At 36.2% G+C, this 14,387-nt stretch overlaps 1 long non-coding RNA gene across 1 annotated transcript in view; it reads left to right on the top strand.

Annotated features, from left to right (window-relative positions):
• LOC140713539 (uncharacterized) overlaps nucleotides 1-14,387 on the top strand; it is a 183,396-nt gene that overhangs the window by 88,323 nt on the left and 80,686 nt on the right. The window lies entirely within an intron of this gene.

Genomic DNA, 14,387 nt, shown 5'->3' on the forward strand with positions numbered 1-14,387 from the left:
TCGTTTATTTTTGACCTTTTCTGCAAAGTTGTGAAAGCTGGTGATTTTTCCATTATTGGCAAGAGAGAAAGGGGCAAGATCTAACTTAGATGGGCAGTTTTGGTGTTTATCTGGGTTTTTGTTTTTATTTTTGGTGTGTTTGTTCAGAAATGAATATATGGTGCCATAAAGAGTTTAAAATTTTTAAAGACATTCATAAATATAATTTTTTAAAAATTAAAGTTATAATTTTAATATTAAAGCATATCCCCTCTGTTACATGTCTAGAAAGAACACATATATGCTAAAAAGAAAGGATTACAGGATATAATTATAGGACATATTAATTATAGGCTAATGATGTATTTTATGACAAATGCTTATTCAGTTATAAATTTTAAATTAGTTTCTTTAATGAAAAAGTATAATCGTTAAATATTTTGGTAACAGATTCATGATTGTCTTTATTATACTCAACGTATCAGATCAAATTAAATAAAACTCAGATAATTAGATCACAAAGGTAGCATCAATATTGTAATTAAGTGTTGGTAACTGACTGTGCCTGGTGACTCAAGTCTGTTATCCAGCCACTTTGGGAGGCAGAGTCGGGAGGATCCCTTGAGCCCAGGAGTTCAAGACTAGCCTGGGGAACACGGCAAAACCCTGGTCTCTACAGAAAAAAGAAAAGTTAGCCTGGCATGGTGCCACATGCCTGTGGCCACTCCAGAGGCTGATACGGGAGAATCACCGGAGTCTGGGGAGGATAAGGCTGAGCCACAAATGCACTGCTGCACTCTAGCCAGGGTGACAGAGTGTTTTTGTTTGTCTCAAAACAAAAACAAAAACAAAACCCAAAATACAAAAAATAAAATGAAATAAAAATCCCCAAAACAAACAAAAATTAAATATTGGTAACTAATTATATTGGCTCCTAAAAATAAGAAATTCTGTATTTGACAATCTTTGAATTCTGCTTTTGTTTTTAGTGATCTTTACAAATTTGTGGGCTTTGAATTATTTGTTAGTGGAGACAGTGTTTGAACCCATGATTGTTATTGGTAGATGATCTTAGTAATTATTTGATTAAAATAAACACACAGTAGTATCTCAACAGATATTAGTCTTTCTACTTGCCATCTATTTCCTTCTGTTTTGAGTTATTACAACTGATTAGTCCAAATACTCTGAACCATCTTTACCTTTAGAGTATGTTCTTTCTTCAGCAGCCTTTCTTTTGATAAATTGCTCTTAATAATGTTCAGTCCATTCATAACTTCATTTTTGCATAAGTTCAATTATTTTGAAACCACAAGGGAGTGACTTTTGTGCTTGTGGAGTGTATTTCCTCTAAATGCTTAACATTCTTTGCTTCTGTATCATTGATGTCATGAATCCTTTTAATGTTTTGGCTTTTCTTTTCTCTCAGAGTTTATGACATCTCTTCTGTTACATGCTGACAAAGAACACTATAGATTAACATCATTTTGTAAGAAATTTTAGCAAGCACTTCCTGGAGGTTTTCCTTCACAAACATTGTTACTGCTTGACTTTAGATATCACACGCATTATTGTCTAAATCGCTCTACTTCTTTCAAGATGCTTGTAAGAGTTGAGTACGCAAACCTAATAGAGGAAATTCAATTTTGTCTTTTTTTTTTTTTCAGTGTGCTGCTTTCTGCTGATAGCTTCATTTAAAGCAAGTGAACGTCATATTTTTAAATCAATATTAAATGCTGAAAGGAATCTGAGAAACGTTTCTCAAATTTGGGCACTTGTGGACTATCAAGAGTACCTATGAGGACTACAAAGATTTTTCAATTTTAAAAATTCAAAACCTCGACTTTAGGTTTTGGTTTCATGGCTGTGCCCAGTTATAAAGTGGTCATCTAAATTATCCACAATTTGTGTATATTTATGTTACCATAATTATAAAAACAAAGCACAGTCATCCCTTCATAGTCATGAGTTATACATCTGTGGATTCAAGATCAAAAATACATTTTTTAAAATTGTATCTGCACTGAACATATACAGACATTTTTTCTTGTCGTATTCCTTAAACAACATGGTATAATAACTATTTACATAACATTTACAGTGGACGAGGTATTATAAGTAATCTAGAGATGATTTAAAGTACAGTTATGTGCTACATATTGATGTTTTGGTCAACAACGGACCACATATACAATGGTGGCCCCATAATATTCTAATGAAGCTGAAAAATTTCTGCTGCCTAGTGATATCACAGCCATTTTAACATTATAGTGCATGGCATCGCCTTTGCTATCTTTAAATATGTTTAGATACACAAATGCAATTGTATTCCAATTGCCTGTGGTATTCAGTACACTAATATGCTGTACAGGTTTGCAGTCTAGAACTGATAGGGCTATACCGTATAGCCTAGGTGTATAGTCGTGTATCCAGGTTTGTGTAAGCGCGTTCTATGAAATTCACACAACAACAAAATTGCTTAACGACATTTCTCAGAATGTATCCCTATGGTTAAGTGATGCATGACTGTCTAGAGGAGGATTTACAAACAATCTACAGAGGAGGATCTCCTTAGATTATATGCAAATACTATGCCATTTCATAACAGGAACTTGAGCATCAGTGGATTTTGGTATTTGTGAGAGGTCCTGGAATCAATTCCCTAGAGATACTGAGGGAAAACTGTACTTTAAAATCCTCCTGGACCACTTGTGGACACACAAGCAGATTTGTAGACCTCAGTTCAAAAAAATATTGATATACTACCATTTCATAAGTAAGAAAACTAAATCCAAAGAGGCGAGGGAACCTTGTCCAGGATCACCAAAGAGTTATAGGGAGATGTCTTGGTAAGGAAATTGTGTGTGTGTGTGTGTGTGTGCACACACGCGTGGGCCTGTATGAGCATGTAACATAGTTTGTACTACCTGGTTTTACTTTGCTTTATATCTTGAAACAATGTAGTGAACTTTAGTTAAAGGTTATGATCATACTGAATCCTGGAACACTACTCGAGAAAATGGTATTATAATTAATCAAAGTGTTAATGTTTATTATTTGTCTTATTATGTGTAAGAATCTACTCATCCAATTAAACATGGAAAGCCAAAAGTGTATTGTACTGCCAAAAATGAAAAACAACGTATGCCTGAATTCATAGAAGAACTGTGTGTAATGTAGAAGATAAAATGAAACATATGGATACGTAATAAAGAAAATCAAGCATATTGATTATAGTTACCTAGAGATTGCCTATTTAAATGCTAAAAATTTAAGAATTTAATTTAAAACACATCATCAATATTTAGCTTTTAGTTATAAATATGCCAGGAGATGGTTATCACAGGATACCTTTTATAATCTACAAATATTGAAATTTTAAGTTTAGGCAAATCAAGGAATGACAATGGCATCGGCAATGAAGTTCAGATCTTCAAACCTGCAGTATCTCCATCGGAGCAATTTTCAATTACACGAAGATACTGTAGTTAATGTGCCTATTCCTCTCTCCGATAATAGTAATGCAGTTTATTTTTACAAAGAAGTCATAAATGCTTTCCATTCTATACATAGAACGTTAAATAAATGAAAAAAAAAAACAAAAAAAAAAACAAAAAAAAAAACCTCAGCCAGATTGTTTCCCATAACATTTCTTGACAATTGCTTTGTAGTTCCAATTTCTATGAGGCTTATATAGTAATTTATTTTCTTTTTCTTTTATTTTGAGAGACGTAGTCTCCGTCTCTCAGCCCAGGCTGGAGCACAGTAGCACAATGATGGCAGTTCACTGCGGCTTGAAACTCCTTGGCTCAAAGGATCCTCCCACCTCAGCCTGCTGAGAGGCTGGGACTATGCCACCATCCCTGGCTAATTGTTTTAGAGACAGACTCTCCCTATGTTGCCCAGGACGGGTAATTTCATTCTTAAAAAAAATTTAGGAATTAAAGGAAATATCTTTTTTCAATTTATTTAGAGGTCTAGGTTTTGAGATATTTATTTATAATTCTAAATGCTTTTGTTTGATCGACTAAAGCAAGTTTAGGCATTTTTCTAAACCACATTAAAGGAATTATTAAAACATGATTTTATTGGATATCTATCTAGCTTTATCACGTTAGCTTATGCTGGGTAACAGCTTTCTGGAGCCCACAAGGGGGCAGACTAAGAACGTATGAAAGAAAACAATCCTTACTCTGTAGTCACTAACTGATGGTGGAGTTCTGTTCCAACTGAATGCATTTGGCTTTATTTCCTTTTTCTGAATTTTATCTTATTTTCTTCTGACTGTGAAAGCAATTTCAGTTTCTTTGCACAGTATTGGAAAATTCAGCACTAAAAAATCTAAACTCATTTGACTATACCCATCTTCTCATTTTCTTCTGAGAGAAAACTGTGCAGAAGTCATACACGATTATGCTAAAGGAGTAAATTGCAATAATTTCTAATCCATTATTTTCCATTAATTAATTTTTAAGTAATGGTTTGTTTGTTTATTTATTTATTGATTGATTGATTTATTTTTGAGACAGAGTCTCGCTCTGTTGCCCAGGCTGGAGTGAAGTGGCACAATCTCGACTCAGTGCAACCTCCGCCTCCGGGGTTCAAGTGACTCTCCTGCCTCAGCCTCCCGAGTAGCCTGGACTATAGGCACCTGCCTCCCGTGCCGGGCTAATTTTTTGTATTTTTAGTAGAGACGGGATTTCACCATGTTAGCCAGGATGGTCTCGATCTCCTGACCTCGTAATTCACCCACCTCGGCTTCCCAAAGTGCTGAGATTACAGGCATAGTTTGCTTATTTTCAAAAGAAAATGACAAAATAACTGTCATTTTTTGATACCAAGTGTATAAATCAGTATTTTATTAATAAATGGTTCAGGTATTCTTGCATTTCCTTTAGTTTTATTGTGTCCTCATAATTTGATTGCAACTTTTAAACCTCTCTCTATATTTACCAGAAGATTATTTGATTAGTTAATAAAATATTTTCTAACAGGAGTTGTTTTTGTCAGGGAGATATTATTTTTATGTGTGCTCATATATTTCACACTGGTAATCATGTGTAACAATTTTGAGACTAAACTATTGAAAGTCATTCTTTAGCAAATAAAGTAAAATCACTTTTTAATTGAATAATCATTAAAATAATGTTCAAAATATCTTCAAGGAATATGTCCAACTTCAATTCACTGTAAATAAATGAGATTTAGCTAATATATTAATGCATGTTACTTCTAATTTAATTAGATTAAAAATAGAATTCATCTAACAGTCTATATACTTAAATATATTCAAGCAAAGTGTTTTACTTAAATTAGTATAAAGCATGAAGTTTCTTATTTCCTAACCAATCTTCAATTCCAAACTACTGATTGAGTTCTAGCTCATGTATATAATTTCTCCTATACTCCAGAGGGTCACAGTTTAATCTTATTGCCAATTTTTTTGTTTGAGATTTTATGTATACGTGTTTACCTATATATACACACACACATATATGTACATGTATGTATATGTGTACACACTTTATGTTCATATTTGGTATTTAATTTATAGAATAAATATTTTAAAGGTTATAAAGTTAAGATTAGATCTCTAAATAGATATTATGTATCTTTACCTAAGAATGAAGCACATGCAGGAGAAAAATTTTCCTAGATTTGAAATGTTCGTAGCTGAAAGGCCAATTTACATGTAATCCTATTAAATTGGTCTTCACCCTCAGAAAGTTAAGAAGAACCGTTTGAAAAAAAAATGCATTCTCTAATTCGAGTATTTTACAGGTATCGAATTTTCAAACTGACACATAGTGAACATTGCACTATTAGGATGAGCCACTTCTTAGGGAAGGGAGTTTAATCACCAGAGAGCATAATTCTGGGAACTTTTGAAGATCAGAAGAATATAACTTCCAGCTTTAGTAATTTAGAGTTAAAAGGAGCACGAAGTTTCTTTTTGGATGGCATGAACTAGTACTGGTATGCCTGGCTCATCCAGAAGCAGTTAGAACATGTCTCTCCAGGTCTTGGAAGTAGAAGGGACTGCAGGTTTGCTGAGTCATAACAGCATATGGCATAATAGTAGGGCTCTTTGAAGAGCGAGTCACCTCGTGAAGACTTTGTGGGAGGTGGAGATCTCTGGAGAATCCGAAGCCTCAGCTTCAAAGGGGAGAATGACATTGTCTCATCAAGAGATAAATGAAGAGTATGTTTGTCTGATAAAGAGTTCGACTGACTGACTTTACTTGTGAAAAAGAGGTGTCACTCAGATACAACATCCAAATGAAGTCAATGGATGTTCACTGAGAGAAAACAGCTCTAGAATGAAACAGCCTTCTTTTGCAGCCATGTAGTCTTTTTCAGCACTTTAAAAGTACTGACAACAGTACCTCTTGTTTTAAAGAAACTGGCAAATGAGTGAGAAGCCTCCTCTCAGCCTCCTCTTGATTTTTTAATAAGAGACTTCAGTTTTAAAGAATCTTGGACTTTCCAAAAAAGGACGATTTTTAATTTTATAAAAATGCTCAAGCCTAGGGAGAGGGAGGAGCTACGAATTTTTGAAATGCCATTGGAAATAATTCCAGCCTTAATTAATCTCTTTTTGGTATCAAGAGAAAGAAATTGTGAATATTCATCCTAAGAGAACAATTTAAAGTACTGGTACCAAGATTAGACCCCATTTAACAATAATATAATATAAAATAAACTTGAAAAGCTCCGGGAAAGCTATGAAAAGTTTATTTTATTTTATTTTTTAATTTAATTTATTTTCAATACTGCTCCCCGTGTAAGTGAAAAATTTTAAAAGCTAGAAGGCTAGACATAAGTTACGTGAAACAATTAACAAGGTTTGGTGATTTTTTTTGGCATTTGGTAACAAACAGCAGCTGTGGTTTTTTTTTTGAGCTAAAATGGTCACCAGCCACAATGGGTGTTTTCTCACTACTTCCTTTTGACGGGTTGCTAGGCAGATACTCCTCAGGTCCAGGTTAAAGAGCTCAGAGCACAGAGGAAATCAAACTCTAACTCCTGGATCCTGCGCATCATGCCTCCTCTGGCATCTGGTGAGTTTCTAAACGCCTGAGCACCTTTTTGATTCACTGGGTATTTGTGCAGCTCAAATTCCCTCCTGCTGCTCCCCAACACATACACTTGGGACCGAAGCAACATACCAATTTGCAGTGATTCATTGCAAAGTGTTAAATGCTTTTTCCACGATTGAGGTACATCAGAAGTGGTGTTGATTTGTTTCTATGGTAAAGAAACCAAGCATAACGAGCTCTTGATTATCCACGTTGCACACTATTAACAACAGAGCTGTGGATCTTTGCGGCAGTCCCAGGAATCTTGAGACTTTCCTGAGGTTACCTAGTTAGTGGTTTTATACTTAATCTGATATTTCTATGATTCAGATTCCCTTGTTTTCCTGCCACCCTGTCTAAGAAAGCAAAAAGTAGTCTCCAAAATCCTCAAGAAATTGATGGCAAAGCCTTTGAAGCTGGCCCATGGGGGTTGGCTTCCAGCTCTGCCACATGTTAGCCATGGGACCTTGGAAACCCATGTAAATTCAATTTCTTCCTTTTCCTTCTCTGCAAAACACCTATTAATATTGTTGTCAGCCAGGAGCGGTGGCTCACGCCTGTAATCCCAGCACTTTGGGAGGCCGAGGCGGGCGGATCACGAGGTCAGGAGACCAAGACCATCCTGGCTAACACGGTGAAACCCCATCTCTACTAAAAATACAAAAAATTAGCCAGGCGCAGTGGCGGGCGCCTGTAGTCCCAGCTACTCTGGAGGTTGAGGCAGGAGAATGGCGTGAACCCGGGAAGTGGAGCTTGCAGTGAGCCGAGATCGCACCACTGCACTCCAGCCTGGGCGACAGAGCAAGACTCCCACTCAAAACAAAAACAAAAACAAAAACAAAAACAAAAAAGCAAAAATTAGACGGGCGTGGTGGTGGGCACCTGTGATCCCAGCTGCTCCAGAAGCAGAGGGAGGAGAATCTCTTGAACCCGGAAGGCAGAAGTTACAGTGATCCGAGATCGCGCCACTGCACTCCAGCCTGGGCAACAGAGTGAGACTCTATCTCAAAAAAAAAAAAATATATATACACACACACACACACACACACACACACACACAAATATATATATGTATGTGTCTGTATACTTTTAAATACATTTTATATATGCGTGTATATATGTCAAAAACTATATGGATATTTTTATATATACTACATATATTGTCTACCTAATGAAATTGTGAAAACTAAATGAGTATGTACACACATATTTATATACTCATTTAGTTCTACGATATATACATATATACATATATGTATGTGTACATCTGTATCTATCTATCTATCGATCGATCGATCTATGTCTAGGATTTTCTAAGATATGTATTTCCTAAAGTAAAGTCTGATGAATATTATTGGTCAATGATAAATATTACTACTGGAAAATTGAATCACTTAAATGGTTTTGGAACTCTGTACATGAAAAGAAATGCTCCTCACTCTCTAAGTCAGTGTTTCTTGATCTTCCTGTACATTGAAATCTTGTGAAGAGCTTCAAAAAAATACCAATGCTTAGGCCATACCATCAGAGATTGAGACATAATAGTAGCTCAAGGTGTGGCTTCAGCAAATGATGTTTTAAAACTCTCATGTGATAGTAATATGAGACCACTGCCCTATGTCATAAAGGAATGACTTGACTTCACCTTTATATTTGAAGCTCAGGGAAGGAAAAAGGAAGATCCAGAAAGTAACTGCATGAGCAGACTAGAAGACTAGCTGACACTTTCTCACATCTTATTTTTGGCAATGACAGAACCAATTACCCCCTTCTTCTTGAAATTCTTGTGTCCCTACAAATTCCTCAGAGACACTCCCCTAGTTTTTTTTGCAGCTTCTCGAGTCACACAATCACTGCAGGTATAGCCAGGGCCTCATTCTGTTTCCATTTAGTGTCTCTGCAGTCCACCTACCACACTGTTCTCCTAAAGATCACATCATGTACCGCATCCATCAGAGCAACCTTCAGTGTATTTGGCTCCGCAGCCCACGCTTCTCAGGACCTCACTTCTCCAGTCAGCTTTCCTGCCTTCTACTCTCCAGGAAAGATGTCAAAGAATGAAATGAACTATGTGGTTTACTGCCTCCAGGATCTCCAAAGCATTGTTTCTCCTGTTTCAAATGCTTTCCCACAGCTCTCCTCTTCACTGGGGACTCCTGTCTGTTCCTCCGAATTCAGGGCAAGTGTCAAGGTTTTCTTGGCAGTACGCTTCCTTCCTTCCTTCCAGTCTGAAGAACAAAATTCTTATTTCTATCAACTGAAGTGGTTAATATATTTATCTTTCTCTGTCACCAGATTGGTTTTATTTCAAATGTTCTTTGTTTGGAATAATATAAGGGCTTCCTGATGAAGGAAAGTTCTGGGTAGTGGTATCCCAAAATTTATTTGTTAAAAGGACCCTTTGAGATGATTCTTAATACACACTAAACTTGAAGAAACATCAAAATCAAGTCATTCATTTGTGCACATATTGAGAGGAACAATCCTTACACAGAAGCACAAACGCTCAGTTCATCTTAGTAATAAAAGGTGAAATAGACTATAGAGGTGAGGATATTGGTGCTTGGGTCGATACAGGGTGAGAACTTGTAGAAATTTTCTTCAATTGTTTCTGTGTCCTTGGTGAAATGGGAAGCACAGTAATCAGTTGAGATAAAAGATGGTGGAGGAGGTGTTGTAGATCTGATGAGAGTTAGGAACAAAAGACTCAAGGGACTAGAAAATTATCGTATGATTGCTAGGCATTATTAAAGGCATAATTGAGGTTTACAGACTTCATTTAATTGGGACATTTCAGCACTTTTTTGCTTTTCTTCAACCATGTGTAGCTGCATAGGTACATGTGAAGAGTAGGCAGTGGGTGAATGTCTTCAAGGTTGGAGTTCTGATAAACAAGTACATTAGTAGAGATCCAAAGGGGTTGATGGTTGATGGCATATGCAAGGGAGGTATTATTCTAATTGACCACAGAACATATTCTGGGTAAGGAAGAGAAAAAATTACATTAGGGCAATGAGGAAGAGTGAAATGTTGGATATAGTCAATGAATTTTAACTTCTATTATTTCTTAAATGTTATTAAAATTAGAGACCCAACTGGAGTGAACTAGAATGCTTGGTATTGATATTCTAGAGTAGGCACAGTAATTGATCATAACACATTCTAGGATTGACCATGAGAGTCTTTTATCCAAGAAAATAACAAGATTATTGGAGGAGAGAATGCCAAACAGCTGGGATTCTAGGTAGTTCAACAGATTATCTAGATAAATACTGAGATTATCAATGTAATTGTGAGATATTGTCAGTGAGCTCAAAATCTTTTAAGATATGAGAGAGAGTAACACAGGGCTCAGGAGATGACCTCAAAGAGAACTGAGTATTAGTGGTAAGGTCTATTGCAAGCTTTTTCTGTAAAGGGTCAGATAATAAATATTTTAGGCTTTGCCAGTCATATATAGTCTTTGTTTCCTGCTCCTGTTCCTCCCTCCTCCTGCTCTTCTTCCTCCTGCTGCTGCTCCTCCTGTTACTCCTCCTCCACTACTACCATCATTGCTTCTTATTTTTCTTATTTTTTCCACAATGCTTTATAATGTATAAATCATTTTTATCTTAGAATTGTACAAAAACAGGCAAGAGGTTGAATTTGGCCTGTAGGCTGTAGGTTGCTAACCCCTGAACAAAACTGGAGGTAGAAGGAATGGTCTTCAAGGAGCAGTAAGTAAGGCAAATCCCCACTTCACTCCTAGCCCTTGTGGTGTCAGAAGTATAGAGAAAGCAGCGTCCTCAAGTACTAAATTTCAGTTGTTAGAAGTTGAAGAGGAGGAAAATACAAAATGTTAGAGAATTCCACCCTCCCCAATTTTTTTGCTGATGCCAATAAAGCTAAAGTACACTTACCTGTACCAGTCTGTCTTGTAGACCTATGTCTCAATTTGTTTTGAGAAAAACACTTGAAAGTAGAATTGCCAGATCATTGGAATTTTTGGGTTTTCTCTCAAAGTAATCCCCCTGTTTTGAAATCGTATCACTGCCACTCAACTTTACTAAAAATTAAACTAATCTAAAAAGATTATCACCTTTATGAAGATAACATTCCAACTTTCAGAATGTTAGTTTCATAGACCTCAGTAGGCTGACACTCTGACCTGCTTCTCCTGTCTGCTTTTTGCCTTTAGGACTTTTTGCCTTTGAAAACTGGATCAAATGGTAGTTCAGCTTTTAGTTCTTTTTGTCCTAAAGGCAAAAAGCAGAATATCAAAGTGTCAAAGAAAATACTTGCTTAACGTACAGATATCACAGATAACAGTTAAAAACCCAACTTTCTGACCAAGAAGGTGTTTGCTTATTAGTATCCATGTTAGTGTCACTGCTTTCTACCCTTGAAGAAGGATCAGATAAAACAATAGCACATGCCAGGCATGGATGAGTTCTAGAGATTATTTCAAAGCAGCCAACACATTTTTTATTTGTATATAGTACAGAAACGGTCAATTTGGGACCATAATGCAACTTATATTTCTATTCATTACCTTTAATATTAACCTACAACTCTCCTTATTTACTCAGAAAATCATTATTCCACATTGGTTTTTAACAAATTCCTGCTGTAGATATGTGTGGCACATTCTACTAGTTGCCTATATTATTGCTTTCTTTCCTTTTCTTTTCTTTTCTTTTCTTTATTTATTTTTTGCCTGTTTTACAGATTAAGTGCTTTTAATTTTTTTCCAACTTTTATCCCCTGGAGTTTTTTCTTTTCATTTTTCATTATTTTAATAGTTTTGGGGCAGCAGGTGGTGTTTGGTTACATGGATAAGTTCTTTAGTGGTAATTTCTGAGATTTTGTTGCACCCATCACCTGAGCAGTATACACTGTCCCAATGTGTAGGGTTTTATCCCTCACCACCCTCTCAACCTTCTCCCCAAGTCCCCAGTGTTCATTATATCATTCTTATGCCTTTGTGTCCTCATAACTGAGCTCCAACTTATAAGTGAGAACATATAGTATTTGGTTTCCCACTGCTGAATTATTTCACTTACAGTGATGGTCTCCAAACCCATCCAGGTTTCTGCAAATTCCATTATTTCATTTCTTTTTATGGCTAGGTAGTATTCTATGGCGTGTGTGTGTGTGTGTGTGTGTGTACATATATATGTTATTTGTCCACTTGTTGGTTAATGGGCATTTAGGCTGGTTCCATACTTTGGCAATTGCAAATTGTGCTGCTATAAACATGCATGTGCAAAGGTCTTTTTCATATAATGACTTCTTTTCCCTTTGGGAAGATACCCAGTAGCAGGATAACTGGATCAAATGGTAGTTCAGCTTTTAGTTCTTTAAGAAAGTTTCAGGCCGGGCGCAGTGGCTCAAGCCTGTAATCCCAGCACTTTGGGAGGCCGAGACGGGCGGATCATGAGGTCAGGAGATCGAGACCATCCTGGCTAACACGGTGAAACCCCGTCTCTACTAAAAAATACAAAAAAAAATTAGCCGGGTGCGGTGGTGGGCGCCTGTAGTCCCAGCTACTCCGGAGGCTGAGGCAGGAGAATGGCGTGAACCCGGGAGGCGGAGCTTGCAGTGAGCTGAGATCCGGCCACTGCACTCCAGCCTGGGCAACAGAGCAAGACTCCGTCTCAAAAAAAAAAAAAAAAAAAAAGAAAGTTTCACAGTGTTTTCCATAGTGGTTGTATTACTTTACATTCCCACCAGCAGTGTAAAAGTGTTTTCTTTTACACTTTTGTCCACATCCATGCCAACATCTATTATTTTTTGATTTTTAAATTATGGCCTTCTTGCAGGAGTAAGGTGGTATTGTATTGTGGTTTGATTTGCATTTCTCTGATAATTGGTAACGCTGAGAATTTTTTCATGTTTCTTGGCCATTTGTATATCTTTTTTGAGAACTGTCTATTCATGGCCTTAGCCCATTTTTTGATTTGATTGTTTTTTTGTTGCTGATTTGTTTGAGTTCCTTGTGGATTCTGGATATTAGTCCTTTGTTAGATGCATAGATTGCAAAGATTTTCTCCCACTCTGTGGGTTGTCTGTTAACTTTGCTGATTATTTCATTTGCTGTGCAGAAGTGTGTTGGTTTAATTAAATCCCACCTATTTATTTTTGCTTTTTGTTGCATTCGCTTTTGGGTTCTTCATCGTGAACACTTTGCCTAAGCCAATAAGTAGAAGAGGTTTTTTCCAATGGTATCTTCTAGAATTTTTATGGTTTCAGGTCTTAGATTTAAGTCTTCGATTCATCTTGAGTTGATTTTTGTATAAGATGAGAGATAAGGATCCAGTTTCATTCTTCTCCATGTGACTTGCCAATTATCCCAGCATTATTTGTTGAATAGGTTGTCCTTTCCCTACTTTATGTTTTCATTTGCTTTGTTGGCTGTAAGTATTTGGGTTTATTTCTTGGTTCTCCATTCTGTTCCACTGGTCTACATGCCTGTTTTTATAACAGTATCATGCTGTTTTGGTAACTATAGCCTTGTAGTATAGTTTGAAGTCAGGTTATGTGATGCCTCCAGATTTGTTTTTGTTTTTGCTTTTGTTTTTGTTTCGCTTAGTCTTGCTTTGGCTATGTGGGCTCTTTTCTGGTTCCACATGAATTTTATATATTTTTTCTAGTTCTGTGAAGAATAATGATTGTATTTTGATGGGAATTGCATTGATTTTGTAGATTGATTTTGGCAGTATGGTCATTTTCACAATACTGATTCTATGTATCCATGAGAATGGAATGTATTTCCATTTGTTTGAGTCATCTATGATTTCTTTCGGTAGTATTTTGTAGTTTTCCTTGTAGAGATCTTTCACCTACTTGGTTAGGTATATTCCTGAGTATTTAATTTTATTTCGTTTTTTGCAACTGTTGTAAAAGGGGTTGAGTTCTTGATTTGATTTTCAGCTTGGTCACTGAGCTGGTGTATAGCAGAGCTACTGATTTGTGTAATTTTATTTTGTATCCTGAAATTTTACTGAATTCATTTATCAGACCTATGATCTGATGAGTCTTTAGGGTTTTCTAGGTATAATCATATCACTGGCAAACTGTGACAGTTTGAGTTCCTCTTTACTGATTTGGATGCCCTTTATTTCTTCTTCTTGTCTGATTGCTCTGGTTAGGGTATTGCCTTATTTCTTAAAATAAAAAACTACAATTTGCCCAACTACTAAAATTCTATTTTGCAAAATTCCTTGTAACACTGTCCTAGAAAATGAAATATAAGAAGTCTCTTAGTTGGATGTCCTGAGATTACTACTGCTTTTCTGATAAAATAAAATTACCTCAAATACAGCTCTTCTGCTATATCCCTTCTCTGCC

This window comes from Chlorocebus sabaeus, chromosome 15, assembly GCF_047675955.1.
Source record: "Chlorocebus sabaeus isolate Y175 chromosome 15, mChlSab1.0.hap1, whole genome shotgun sequence".
Taxonomy (NCBI): domain Eukaryota; kingdom Metazoa; phylum Chordata; class Mammalia; order Primates; family Cercopithecidae; genus Chlorocebus; species Chlorocebus sabaeus.